The sequence below is a fragment of the Nicotiana tabacum genome, chromosome 12 (genome assembly GCF_000715075.1).
Source record: "Nicotiana tabacum cultivar K326 chromosome 12, ASM71507v2, whole genome shotgun sequence".
Taxonomy (NCBI): domain Eukaryota; kingdom Viridiplantae; phylum Streptophyta; class Magnoliopsida; order Solanales; family Solanaceae; genus Nicotiana; species Nicotiana tabacum.
This window is the reverse complement of record NC_134091.1, coordinates 85145377-85159661: the sequence shown is the minus strand read 5'-3', so window position 1 is coordinate 85159661 and position 14285 is coordinate 85145377.

The following is a 14285-nucleotide window of genomic DNA, read 5'->3' as shown; positions in this document are numbered from 1 at the left end:
TTGGGAAACCTCTTATCAGAGTGTAAGTTATATACCAAGCCTACTGTGGCCGAGCGCCTATGATCGAGCCCAGAATGGCCGAGATACAGAGCCTAGTATGGCCGAGCGCCTATGAGCGAACCTACTATGGTAGAGCAGTTACACGTTCCAAGCCTTATAGGGCCGGACAACTATTTTACTTACTATATTGAGAGAGTTGAGTCAGTATCAGCAGGTAAGTATATCTCCAGATCATATTTGACTCCCAGTTACTTTTAGTTATTATATTGTCATTTTAGTTTCAGCTTTCAGTTATTATATTGCCTTACATACTCGGTACATTATTTCATACTGACGTCCCATTCCTGGGAAGCTGTATTTCATGCATGCAGGTTCGGATAGACAACCTGGTAGACCTCTTCCGTAGGTGTTGTCCGTGATCATCTTGATCGGTAAGATTCACGTCCTTCACAGTTGTCAGGTCTAGGGTTTTGAGTACATATTTTGTATATATGTATATATATTATGGGTAGGTCGGGGCCCTGTTCCGACCACAGTACATCCATCAGTAGAGGCTTGTAGATATATCATGTCAGTTAGTGTGGTATGTTAGGCTTGTAGGCCTTGTATGTATATTTTGTTTGTTTGTCAGCTATAGTAGCAATGACGGCGTTGTCGGCCCAACTTTATATCGATGTTTAATCAGAGCTAGTTTTCGTTCAGTTTTATATTTTGTTTCGCAAATTGTCTGGCAATATGGCACCATGGACAAAGTATGACATTGTACGTTCAAAGTCCCTCGGTCGCAAGTTGGTATGCTAGGTTAAGTGAGGCACAAGGTGCATGTCTCGCCCCCCCGGTTTGGGGCGTGACAAACATAGTATCAGAGCAGTTCTATCCTAAGGAGTCTACAAGCTGTGTCTAGTAGGGTCCTGTTTATAGATGTGTTGTGCACCACATTATATAAGTAGGGAATTACAGGGCATTTAGGATTTGGTTACCCTTCTTTCAAATCTAAATCGTGTTCTATAACTGAGTTATAGGAAATTTGAGTTAAACTTATGTTTTGGTGTTTGCATATAGAGATGATGATGACTAGGAAGACTACGGCTAGTTAGAGGAGAGACACAATACCGGGTGAGAGGACTAGCAGGGTACCCCTAGTAGATGGGGCGCAGTATGAGGCCCAGGGCGAGACCCCTACTCAGCCATTATCGGCTCCTCCACCACCTGAGGAGATTCCTAGGGATGCCACATATCTAGTTCCCCCTCCACTTCCATCATATCAGGATTTGAAGAGTGCGGTGCATTTGTTGACACAGTTGGTAGCTACCCAGCAACATGCTAGGGCATCAGCTAGCACATGATCTTCTGAGGGGTCTGGGAGTTTAAGGGTCTGAGAGTTTATTGCTTTGAGTCCCACAGAGTTCACGGGGACTCGTAGGATTTCATAGATCAGCTTCACAGGATCTTTCGGGTTATGCCTGCCACGGATAAAGAGGAAATTGAGCTAGAAGCTTTTCGAATCTGAGATATAGCCATCCTTTGGTACGAGGGATGGGAGAGATCCAGGGTACGTGATGGGAGACTACGGCTAGTTAGAGGAGAGACACAATACCGGGTGAGAGGACTAGCAGGGTACCCCTAGTAGATGGGGCGCAGTATGAGGCCCAGGGCGAGACCCCTACTCAGCCATTATCGGCTCCTCCACCACCTGAGGAGATTCCTAGGGATGCCACATATCTAGTTCCCCCTCCACTTCCATCATATCAGGATTTGAAGAGTGCGGTGCATTTGGTGACACAGTTGGTAGCTACCCAGCAACATGCTAGGGCATCAGCTAGCACATGATCTTCTGAGGGGTCTGGGAGTTTAAGGGTCTGAGAGTTTATTGCTTTGAGTCCCACAGAGTTCACGGGGACTCGTAGGATTTCATAGATCAGCTTCACAGGATCTTTTGGGTTATGCCTGCCACGGATAAAGAGGAAATTGAGCTAGAAGCTTTTCGAATCTGAGATATAGCCATCCTTTGGTACGAGGGATGGGAGAGATCCAGGGTACGTGATGCACCTCCAGCTATTTCAGAGAATTTTTCGGATGCCTTCCTTGAGCAGTACTTACCGCGGGAGATCCGACAGGCTCGAGTCAATCAATTTCTAGCCCTCAAGCAGGGAAATATGAGTGTTCGAGTGTATAGTCTCTGTTTTGACTCATTGGCTAGATATGCTCCATCCATAGTTGCTACTATGCGGGATAGAATCCACAGGTTTATAGCAAGGTTGGCCTAGAGTTGACCGAGGCATGTGCCACTATTGCGTTGCTGGATAGTATGGATATCTCCCAGATTCAAGCATTCGCCCAGAATATAGAAAGGGGTCGCCATCGGTAGCAGGGACAGAAAGGCCTGAGCAAGGGCAGCGTAAGAGGATGCGATTTGCTAGGTCTCAAGAGCAGTCTTAGGGTAGTTAAAGGCCCCAGTACTTTGGACAACCACCTAGGCCTCCTCCACCTCAGTTACAGGGTTACAAGTATGACCGTTATACTCAGTCAGGACTAGGTGAGAGCTCACGGGCATCTGGTTTGCAGCGTCAGCGAGGTTCAGGGCAAATATGGTAATTTCTGTCGTGGTGTGACATCTGTGGTAGAGGACACTTGGGCCAATGCCGAGCAGGTTCTGATGCTTGTTATACATGTGGGCGTCCGGGGCATATGATGCGAGATTGCCCAAATAGAGATTCTGGGTTATGGCATAACCAGCGAGTTTAGATACAGGATCATCTATGTCCGTGCATCCTTCAGGGAACGAGTCTCAGTATTCGGCTGGTAAAGGTCGAGGCAGAGGTAGAGGTTCCAGTTCAGGTGGTAATCTGAACCGTAACTATGCTTTAGTGGGTCGACAGGACTGGGAATCTTCACCAGATGTTGTGACAGGTATATTGACCATTTGCTCTCACGATACTTATGCCTTGATAGATCCAGGACCTCGTTTAAGGTAAGTACCATGCCTAATCTTGTTGTAAGTGAATATTCCTTAGGATGTGACCTTATCTAGCTAATGTGAAAGCGTATAAAGCGATGTATATGCGAGGTGGCGAGCGTATATGCAAGTGCTATGTTGGATTTTGACTGAATTACACTTTAGGCTTCTATTATTGTTACACGCTATATTTTCGTACGTAAAAGTGCATCGTAAGCAAACTAATGTAAGACCAGAAATGAGATCATCTTTGAATGTATATAAAGTAATCTAATCATGTTACCTCGGAGGTTACAAATATTAAAGATCATCAACAACAAGTACAAAGAGGGTTGGAAGGTTCATAAGCTAAAGGAATTGAAGAAAATAATTCTTCGTCGAAAGTCGACAAGTTGGGAATGTTATAGCATGTACTTTTGGGGTGAGACTAGGGTGCTTAATATGATAAGGAGGTTATGTTATGAGTTATGTTAGTCGTATTATAGTCGTGTGTTGTGTTTTGATGTCAAGCGAGTTGTGAAACAAAATTCGATGAAAGTCATCACGAGTTACGTTCATAAGTTTTACTGAAATTTGGGTCAAATGTAACTGCGATTTTTTCCCAATATACTTCGAGTTACGGAATATTTCACCCATCAAATTGAAGATCTATGAGTCTATTTTGTAACTCATCAAACCGTTTGTCAATAAGACATTGGATTAGAGAGGTATATATGTTTTTGCGAGACTGCGCAGGCTGCTAGGTGATAAGTAGGTATGTCACCTACTTGCTTAAATGAGAGTCCGAAAATAGGCCAGTTCGGTTCGTCCAAAGAGAAATTTTAAAAGTCTATTTCATTCATATAATACACTGATAAGAGGGCACAATAACCAGACCTAAACTCCTGCAAACATCCACCCAAAAATTACACACAAACCCTAATTGAATTTCTCTCCTTTTCAAGTTCTAGTTGGAGGTAAAACCTAGCGTTTGAAAAACCGATATAGGAGCTGAGTTATTCAACAAATAACGTACGTTTACTGCTCTCTTTTATCCATTTTTCTGCTGGAGATGTATGGAAGGTCGTTCTATAAGTGTAAGAACTCACGGGACGGTGATAGGAAGTCGTGAGTTCGAGTTATTCACTTGTAGCGGACTGTTTTATGGACTATTTTTTGTTGCTCTTGGATTGCATGTTTTACTGCTGTTTTATGGAGTTTTGGAGGAGGAAGGGTATGGAGAAACACTACATAAATGTATCGTGGTGGGCTGGTTATTCGTCATGGGCTGTTGGCACTACTACGGTAGTCGTTTTGTGTATGAAGAGATTGGGGTATGTTGGGTTGTTTTATCATATTTTGTGGTGTATATAAGGTTGGAAAATAATGTATATATGTTTATATTTTTGTTTTCTTGTGCTGTTGTTGTTATCTTGAATTTTGAGGAAGTAAGGATTATAGGGGAGATGCTGCCCGTTTTAATACAAAATAAGCTTGTCATTCGTTGTGCGATAGTTGTCCCTTTCGTAACTTCATAATAGTATTATTATAGTTGTTGTAGATTAAGGTGTGAAGAGGCGAGTTCAACTTGGTGATTAAAAATATTGTGATAAGATATGTCAAGGCTAAACCTTTCCTTCATTTTTGCATGATCTTGTAACTACATGTGTTTGATAACGAGACATAAAGAGATGTTCGTATTCCTGCATTTATTCACATTATCCTAGTCTCAGAAGATACAGTATTCTCCCTTATCGGGACTTTATATTAGGTTAAGTCTTGTCTTATTCCAGTCAAGAGAGTAGAGAGTCTCTCTCTATATATACAGTATTACAGAATTTTCACCACCATCGAGCTATAATCAATAGGCAGGCCCTTACTGGGAAACCTCTTATCAGATAGTAAGTTATATACCAAGCCTACTGCGGCCGAGCGCCTATGAGCGAGCCCAAAATGGCCGAGATACAGAGCCTAGTATGGCCGAGCGCCTATGAGAGAACCTACTACAGTAGAGCAGTTACACGTTCCAAGCCTTATAGGGCCGGACAGCAGGTAAGTATATCTCCAGATCATATTTGACTCCCAGTTACTTTTAGTTATTATATTATCATTTTAGTTTCAGCTTTTAGTTATTATATTGCCTTACGTACTCGGTACATTATTTCATACTGACGTCCCATTCCTGGGAAGCTGTATTTCATGCATGCAGGTTCGGATAGACAACCTGGTAGACCTCCTCCGTAGGTGTTGTCTGCGATCATCTTTATCGGTAAGCTTCACGTCCTTCGGAATTGTCGGGTCTAGGGTTTTGAGTACATATTTTGTATATATGTATATATATTATGGGTAGGTCGGGGCCCTGTTCCGACCACAGTACATCCATTAGTAGAGGCTTGTAGATATATCATGTCAGTTAGTGCGGTATGTTGGGCTTGTAGGCCTTGTATGTATATTTTGTTTGTTTGTCAGCTGTAGTAGCAATAACGGCGTTGTTGGCCCAACTTTATATCGATGTTTAATCAGAGCTAGTTTCCGTTCAGTTTTATATTTTGTTTCGCAAATTGTCTGGCAATATGGCACCATGGACAAAGTATGACATTGTACGTTCAAAGTCCCTCGGTCGCAAGTTGGTATGCTAGGTTAAGTGAGGCACAAGGTGCATGTCTCGCCCCCCCGGTTTGGGGCGTGACAAACATAGTATCAGAGCAGTTCTATCCTAAGGAGTCTACAAGCTGTGTCTAGTAGGGTCCTGTTTATAGATGTGTTGTGCACCACATTATATAAGTAAGGAATTACAGGGCATTTAGGATTTGGTTACCCTTCTTTCAAATCTAAATCGTGTTCTATAGCTAAGTTATAGGAAATTTGAGTTAAACTTACATTTTGGTGTTTGCATACAGAGATGATGATGACTAGGAAGACTACGGCTAGTTAGAGGAGAGACACAATACCGGGTGAGGGGACTAGCAGGGTACCCCTAGTAGATGGGGCCCAGTATGAGGCCCAGGGCGAGACCCCTACTCAGCCATTATCGGCTCCTCCACGGCCTGAGGAGATTCCTAGGTATGCCACATATCTAGTTCCCCCTCCACTTCCATCATATCAGGATTTGAGGAGTGCGGTGCATTTGTTGACACAGTTGGTAGCTACCCAGCAACATGCTAGGGCATCAGCTAGCACATGATCTTCTGAGGGGTCTGGGAGTTTAAGGGTCCAAGAGTTTATTGCTTTGAGTCCCACAGAGTTCACGGGGACCTATCAAAGGGAGGACTCGTAGGATTTCATAGATCAGCTTCACAAGATCTTTCGGGTTATGCCTGCCACGGATAAAGAGGAAATTGAGCTAGAAGCTTTTCGAATCTGAGATATAGCCATCCTTTGGTACGAGGGATGGGAGAGATCCAGGGTACGTGATGCATCTCCAGCTATTTTAGAGAATTTTTCGGATGCCTTCCTTGAGCAGTACTTACTGCGGGAGATCCGACAGGCTCGAGTCGATCAATTTCTAGCCCTCAAGCAGGGAAATATGAGTGTTCGAGTGTATAGTCTCTGTTTTGACTCATTGGCTAGATATGCTCCATCCATAGTTGCTACTATGCGGGATAGAATCCACAGGTTTATAGCAAGGTTGGCCTAGAGTTGACCGAGGCATGTGCCACTACTGCGTTGCAGGATAGTATGGATATCTCCCGGATTCAAGCATTCGCCCAGAATATAGAAAGGGGTCGCCATCGGTAGCAGGGACAGAAAGGCCTGAGCAAGGGCAGCGTAAGAGGATGCGATTTGCTAGGTCTCAAGAGCAGTCTTAGGGTAGTTAAAGGCCCCAGTACTTTGGACAACCACCTAGGCCTCCTCCACCTCAGTTACAGGGTTACAAGTATGACCGTTATACTCAGTCAGGACTAGGTGAGAGCTCACGGGCATCTGGTTTGCAGCGTCAGCGAGGTTCAGGGCAAATATGGTAATTTCTGTCGTGGTGTGACATCTGTGGTAGAGGACACTTGGGCCAATGCCGAGCAGGTTCTGATGCTTGTTATACATGTGGGCGTCCGGGGCATATGATGCGAGATTGCCCAAATAGAGATTCTGGGTTATGGCATAACCAGCGAGTTTAGATACAGGATCATCTATGTCCGTGCATCCTGCAGGGAACGAGTCTCAGTATTCGGCTGATAAAGGTCGAGGCAGAGGTAGAGGTTCCAGTTCAGGTGGTAATCTGAACCGTAACTATGCTTTAGCGGGTCGATAGGACTGGGAATCTTCACCAGATGTTGTGACAGGTATATTGACCATTTGCTCTCACGATACTTATGCCTTGATAGATCCAGGATCTACTTTATCGCATATTACCCCATTTGTCGCAGGGAAGTTTGGTATAGTGCCTGAAATACTAAGTGATCCTTTTGCGGTATCTACACCGATCGGAGAATCGATTATTCCTAGACGGGTTTACCAAGGTTGTACGGTGACAGTTTGTAGTCGTCGGACCTCAGCCAACCTAGTTGAGCTAGAGATGGTAGATTTTGATGCTATCATGGGCATGGACTTGTTGGCATCTTGCTATGCCACAGTTGATTGCCGAGCAAAGGCAGCTAGATTTCATTTTCTGGGTGAGCCAGTCCTTGAATGCGTAGGTAATACAGTGACACGCAGAGGTAGGTATATTTTCTATCTGAAGGCGAGGAAAATTATCGCAAAAGGGTGTATTTATCATATTGTGCGAGTTACAAATGCATATGTTGAGATACCTACACTTCAGTTTATTCCAGTAGTCAAAGAGTATGCAGATGTGTTTCCAGATGAGCTTCAATGTATTCCTCCAGAGCGAGAGATTGATTTTAGCATCGATTTGCTTTCGGGAACTCAACAAATATTCATCCCTCCGTATAGAACGGCACCTGCCGAATTGAAGGAGTTGAAGGAGCAGTTAAAATATTTGCTGGAGAAAGGTTTCATTAGACCCAGTACCTCACCTTGGGGTGCACTAGTACTATTTCTGCAGAAGAAAGACGGCTCATTGAGGATGTGTATCGATTATAGGAAGTTGAACAAGATAACCATTAAGAATAAGTATCCACTTCCAAGGATTGATGACATGTTTGATCAGTTGCAGGGGGCTAGATGCTTTTCAAAGATATATTTGAGGTCGGGCTACCACCAGGTCAGAGTTCGGGAGAAAGATATTTTGAAGACAACCTTTAGGACCCGATATGGCCGCTTCTAGTTCCTTGTCATGTCCTTCGGGTTGACGAATGCACCTGCCGTATTTATGGACTTGATGAATATCGTATTACGACCATTTTTAGATTTGTTCATGATAGTATTTATTGATGATATTCTGGTTTATTCACGTATATAGGAGGAGCATGCGAACCACCTACGAGCAGTAATCCAAACCCTCCGTGATCGTAAATTGTATGCTATGTTTTCTAAATATGAGTTCCAGTTGAAGTCTGTAGCATTCTTGGGGAATATTGTATATGATGAAGGTATAAATTTAGACATTCAGAAGATTGAGGCCGTGAAATCCTGGCCCGTACCTACCACTCTGATAGAGGTTCGTAGCTTTCTAGGCTTAGCAGGATACTACCGGAGATTCGTAGATGGGTTTTCTTCCCTTTCGGCACCATTGACGAAGCTGACGCATAAAGAAGCTAAGATTCAGTGGAAAGAGGCTTGCGAGCAGAGTTTCCAAGAGCTTAAGAGCAGGTAGACCTCATCGCCAGTTCTCACACTTCCAGAGGGTCTAGAGGGTTATGCCGTGTATTGTAATGCCTCAGATGTCGGGTTAGGATGTATCCTGATGCAACATGGGAAGGTAATTACGTATGCTTCAAGGTAGTTGAGGAAGAACGAGAGGAATTATCCGACCCACAACCTCAAGTTAGCTACGGTTGTCCATGCACTTAAGTTATGGCGGCATTATTTTTATGGTTTTCATGTAGATGTATTTAGAGATCATAAAAGCCTACAATATATCTTCAAGCAAAAAAAGATGAATTTGCGACAGAGGCGATGTGTAGAGTTATTGAAAGATTACGATGTTAACACTCTCTACAATACAGGGAAAGCTAATGTTGTAGCAGATGCCTTAAGTCGCCGATCTATGGGTAGCTTAGCACATGTAGAGGCTGCGAAAAGAGAATTAGCTAGAGAGATTCAACAATTGTCTTGTTTGGGGGTTTGGTTAGTAGATTATGACAATGGTGGAGTAGTACTCCAAAACACTGCAAAATCATCCCTCATAGCTGAAGTCAAGGAAAGGCAGTACGAGGACTCAGAGTTGGTCGAGTTGAGAGGGCGAGTTCCGCAGCAGAAGAAGCCATAGTTAGATCTCAAGGAAGATGGGGTTCTCAGATACAGGGGTCGTCTGTGTGTTCCAGATGTAGCAGGGCTACGAGATAGGATTATGCCAGAGGTACATTATTCGTGGTACTCCATTAATCCTGGGTCGACGAAGATGTATCATGACATTAAGGATATGTACTGGTGGAACAATATGAAGAAGAACATTGTTGAGTTTCTCGACCAGTGTCCTAGTTGCCAGCAGGTGAAAGTAAAGCACCAGAAGCCCGGTGGGCTAATGCAGGCTATAGAGATCTCGATGTGGAAATAGGAGGCGATAAACATGGACTTCGTCACGCGTTTACCTCGTTCTCATCATAAATTCGATTCTATATGGGTGAAGTTGATAGGCTCACGAAATCAGCCCATTTCCTACCAGACAGATCTACATATACAGCCGAAGATTAAGCGAAGTTATATATTACGGAGATAGTGTGGCTACACGGAGTACCAGTATCTATTATATTTGACCATGGGGCCCAGTTTACATCACATTTCTGGAGGTCATTTCAGCGAGGTCTAGGGACTCAGGTGAATCTCAGCATAACTTATTTCCACAGACTGATGGACAAGACAAGCGCACAATTCAGATTCTCGAGGATATGTTACGAGCATGTGTGTTGGAGTTTAAAAGAAATTGGGATGAACATCTACCCCTTATCGAGTTTGCATATAATAACAGTTACCACTCCAGTATTCAGATAGCTCTGTATGAAGCTTTGTATGGGCGTAAGTGCAGATCTCCTATAGGGTGGTTGATGTTGGAGAATCTAGGTTACATTGGCCAGACCTGGTTCAGCATGCCATAGAGAAATTAAAGCTTATCCAGGAGCGACTGTTGACAGCTCAGAGTCGTCAGAAGTCATATTCTGACATACGGCGACGAGACTTAGAGTTCGAGGTTGATGACTGGGTTTTCTTAAAGGTGGTCCCTATAAAGGGCATGATGAGGTTTGACAAGAAAGGAAAGCTTAGCCCATGGTATATTGGGCCTTATAGGATCATTCTAAGAGTCGGCTGAGTAGATTATGAGTTAGATTTGCCAATCTTCGAGAACACCCTAGCACCCTGAAGCTAATCAAGCCAATCTTCGAGAACACCCTAGCACCCTGAAGCTAATCAAACAAATCATCAATGTGCGGCAGTGGATACTTTTTCTTAATGGTCACTTTGTTTAACTACCGATAGTCAATATACATCCTCAGAGAACCATCTTCTTAATAAACAAACAACACCGGCGCACCCCAAGGTGAAACACTAGGCCTGATGAACCCCTTATCTAGCAAATCTTGCAATGTTCCTTCAATTCCTTCAACTCCGCTGGAGCCATGAGATAAGGAGGAATAGAGATAGGATGTGTGCCTGGTTCCAAATTAATGCCGAAATCAGTATCCCTATCGAGTTGCATGTGCGGCAGGTCTGTAGCAAACTCTATTAGGAGTGCAACCAAGAGAACCCTTCCACTCCAACATCCGCTACACCAGCATCGCCAATATCATGATCTTAGCATGACAATCTAAAATAACATGGTACGGAGATAACTTACACAAGATAATAATGAAATCCACCATACATAATAATAGGAAGTTCGCCCTTGTCTCAAAACCACAAATAGTGACCAAACATGATCGATAAACTCGATCCACCATAATAGAATAAAAAATAGGTGTAGACACATGCACAGGAGAATCAAGTGAACCACGAGGCATGTACAGACAAGAAGCGAAGTATGATAACACATATGAATAAATAGAACCAGTATTAAACAATATTAAAGAATCCTTATGACACTGCATTAGAAGCAACAACCTTGGTCCTCCCTGGGAATGCATAGCAACTGGCCTGACTGCCACTGGACTAACCTTGAACAAATTAAGCACGGTAAGAACAATGCGCTGGGAGTGCACTAAATGAATACTGCACAGAAGCTCCTCGACTAGGTGGTGGTGAATGATAAACATGCCTTCTAGAATGGCGTCTCCCAAATCAACCTCGGCATCCAAATGAGACACCACCTTAGTTACCTGAATGTCAGGACCTCTTGTCTCTACCCTGCATCATTTCTCTGTATCTATGCAGATACACTCTACACAATGTGCTATCTCTATCACCTGATGAAATGAAGTTTCGGTCTCTGTCTCTTGTAAGGCCCCATCAAAATTTCTAAGAATTTGAGGTTTTGTGGTGTCAAGGTGAGCTAGTGTGTTTGCAAGGTAAGCTCGTTGCGGTACAGAGTTTTGGAGTTGTGCAATGCATTGTGGAGTTGGTGGAAAATTTAGCAGAAAAGGCAATTCTATGGAACTGCAGATTTGTTTCGCTGGCTGCAGATCCATCACGGAGTGAAACAGTAGAAGCTCAATTTTGAGGGCTACTTGATGATCTATTATGCGGCTGCATATTCATTTCACGGTTGCACATTATACTGCATTTCAGCAAGGGAAATGTTTGGAGGAGACTTCGCGGTCCATTTCGCGGCCATAAAATTATTCTGCAGAATCGGCCATTGGATTGACTGGGCTAGCCCAGTTTTTGAGAGCCATTTCGTGATCAGTTCCGCTGACCGCATACCTATTTCGCCGGCTCGGAATGTTATGTTTTGGGAAATTTACCTAACCTTATTTTAATAAAAAAAGACTTGGGGTTACTTTAGAGGGCTTCAACGGATGTTTTAGAGAGAGAAAAGCATTTTAGAGAGAGAGGAAGAAGTTTCAACCATTTCGCTCATCAATTCTCGCCTCATTTTTGAAGATTCAAGGAAACCAGTCACTAGATCACCAACTATCCGCGTAAGTCTTTGTCTCAATCTTTCATGCAAGTTTTTTATGGGTCTCACGATGTTGTGGATTAGGAGATAGGCCATGCATGTGCCGATAAGGTTGTGGGATGTCTTGAGATCGATGTGGATTGATTATTTAGTTGGGAAATTCTGCGTGGGGGTGAAGGAATTCTATCATAAAGCCATGTATTCGAACTTGCACACTTAGTGTTGATGAAATGACAATGATGGCTAAGTCTAAGAGTACCATCCTAATAATCATTCAATTTGATCATTTTCCTATAGATTGAAGTTACTAAGAGTAGGGAAAACATGTAGTGATTCTAAGAGAGCTCAATCGAGGTTTGATGGCTAAACTCCTTCCGTAGAATCAGATTCCATTAATTTCTCATAAACTTCAATTATGGTTTGATAAAGTTCCTATTTCTATCATTATAGTATGCTTCTATGGTTATCTTATCCAAAGGCTTACAGTTTCATTCATGTTCCACTTTCTCTAACATCTTACTCTCTTTTGGAAAAATATTTCAAATATGTTTATTGTATCTAATGCTTATGACTTGAATTCATGCTTCAATTGCAAATCATTATGCTCTCCCAATCGGGAAGAAAAATATAATGTTTTTAAGACTTTTATTACTCATGTATTTAAATCATGATTTCCAAATGTTTCTTGTGTTGATGACATGTGATGATCCTTGAAAGTGAAGGAATGAAAGTTTGATATATGAAAGACGGCCATTGTGCCAAGAATGAAGAACATGATGTATGGCCAAAGGTGCCAATGAGATAAAAGACTAATGAAAGGCTATGATATGTGTGTGTGTGTCTCTATGTGTGTATGTGTGTGTATGTATATATATATATATATATATATATATATATTCAATCTATTTTCTATATAAAAATATTTTTGGGAGTATCATTAGGACACCGAGGAAGGGTGGGTTGAAATGGCCTAAACCCGAAACTACACGTGCCGGTATAAGAGTGATTGAGGGATAAATTCCTGTGATGATGTGTTGAGATTATTCCCCTTAATTGGGATGAGATGATAGCTAGCGAGGCCCATGTCGACCCTTATGGCATTGTGGTGAGACGGCTTAGCCAATCGGGCGGTGATCGGACACCATGTCACGCACATGGTAGTGGTGTTGTGTTTCTATGTCCGCCCACACATATTGGGGGTAAGAGGGCTTAGTCGATCGGGAGGAGATCGTACTCCATGCCATATGCATGGTGGTGTGTCGGTACTAAAGATCTCCCAACTTAATATATTAATATTTTATTAAAGGTTTACCTTTCTTGTGACTCGACATTTTAATATTATTTGAGTTTCTCATTGATTTCATGTTTCTTTCCTTTTATTCTTGTACTATATTCCATAAGAAGGGTATTTAGCTCTACATACTAATACTATTCCATATGTACTAACATCCCTTTTGCCGAGAATGTTTCATCTTTAATAGGTGCAGGTAGTTCCACAGCAGGCAACATCGATTATTGATAGCAGTTCACCCTCTTCTCAGCTAACTTGGTGAGCCCCACTTCCTATCAGGCGTTGTGTCCTTTGATCCTTGTACACTTGTATTTTGAGGTATAGCCGGGGCGTAGTCACTGGCACTTTCATACTACTCCTCTTTTCTGTTTATAGGCTTCATAGACATAGTGTGAGATAGTTTTGATTTGGGAAATAGACTACAAATGTTTTAGTTATGGGATTTTCCGCTTTCAAATATGAACTTGTGTTGGAAATTGTCAATGTAACCCCTTTAAGTAATGGCAAAAAGGATGTTGTACACTTTATTCTTTACATGTCTATATCTTGTTGCTCATTCTTAAATTGTTCAGGGCAAGGTAGGGTAGAAGGCATCAAGTAGGCTTGCTTTACTGGGATGTCTCAGTCGAGCGCCGATCGCTGCCCCCATGGTCGGGGCGTGACATATCTCTAGGCATAGCAAGGTGAATACAGGGTGAAGACCCTCAATGAACCTCTTCACTCTCTCCTCCTCTGTGGGAATCAAACTAATAGGATGCTAGGACAGCTCCATAAACCTCATCTCATACCCCGTAATTGACATCTGGCTTTACTGTAGGTACTCAAATTGCCTCCTTAGCTCCTCCCTCGTAGTGCATCGCACAAACTGCTCCAAAAAGACACTTGAGAACTGAGCCCAGATAAGAGTAGGTGATCTTGTTGGTCGACCCCACTCATAAAAATACCACCAC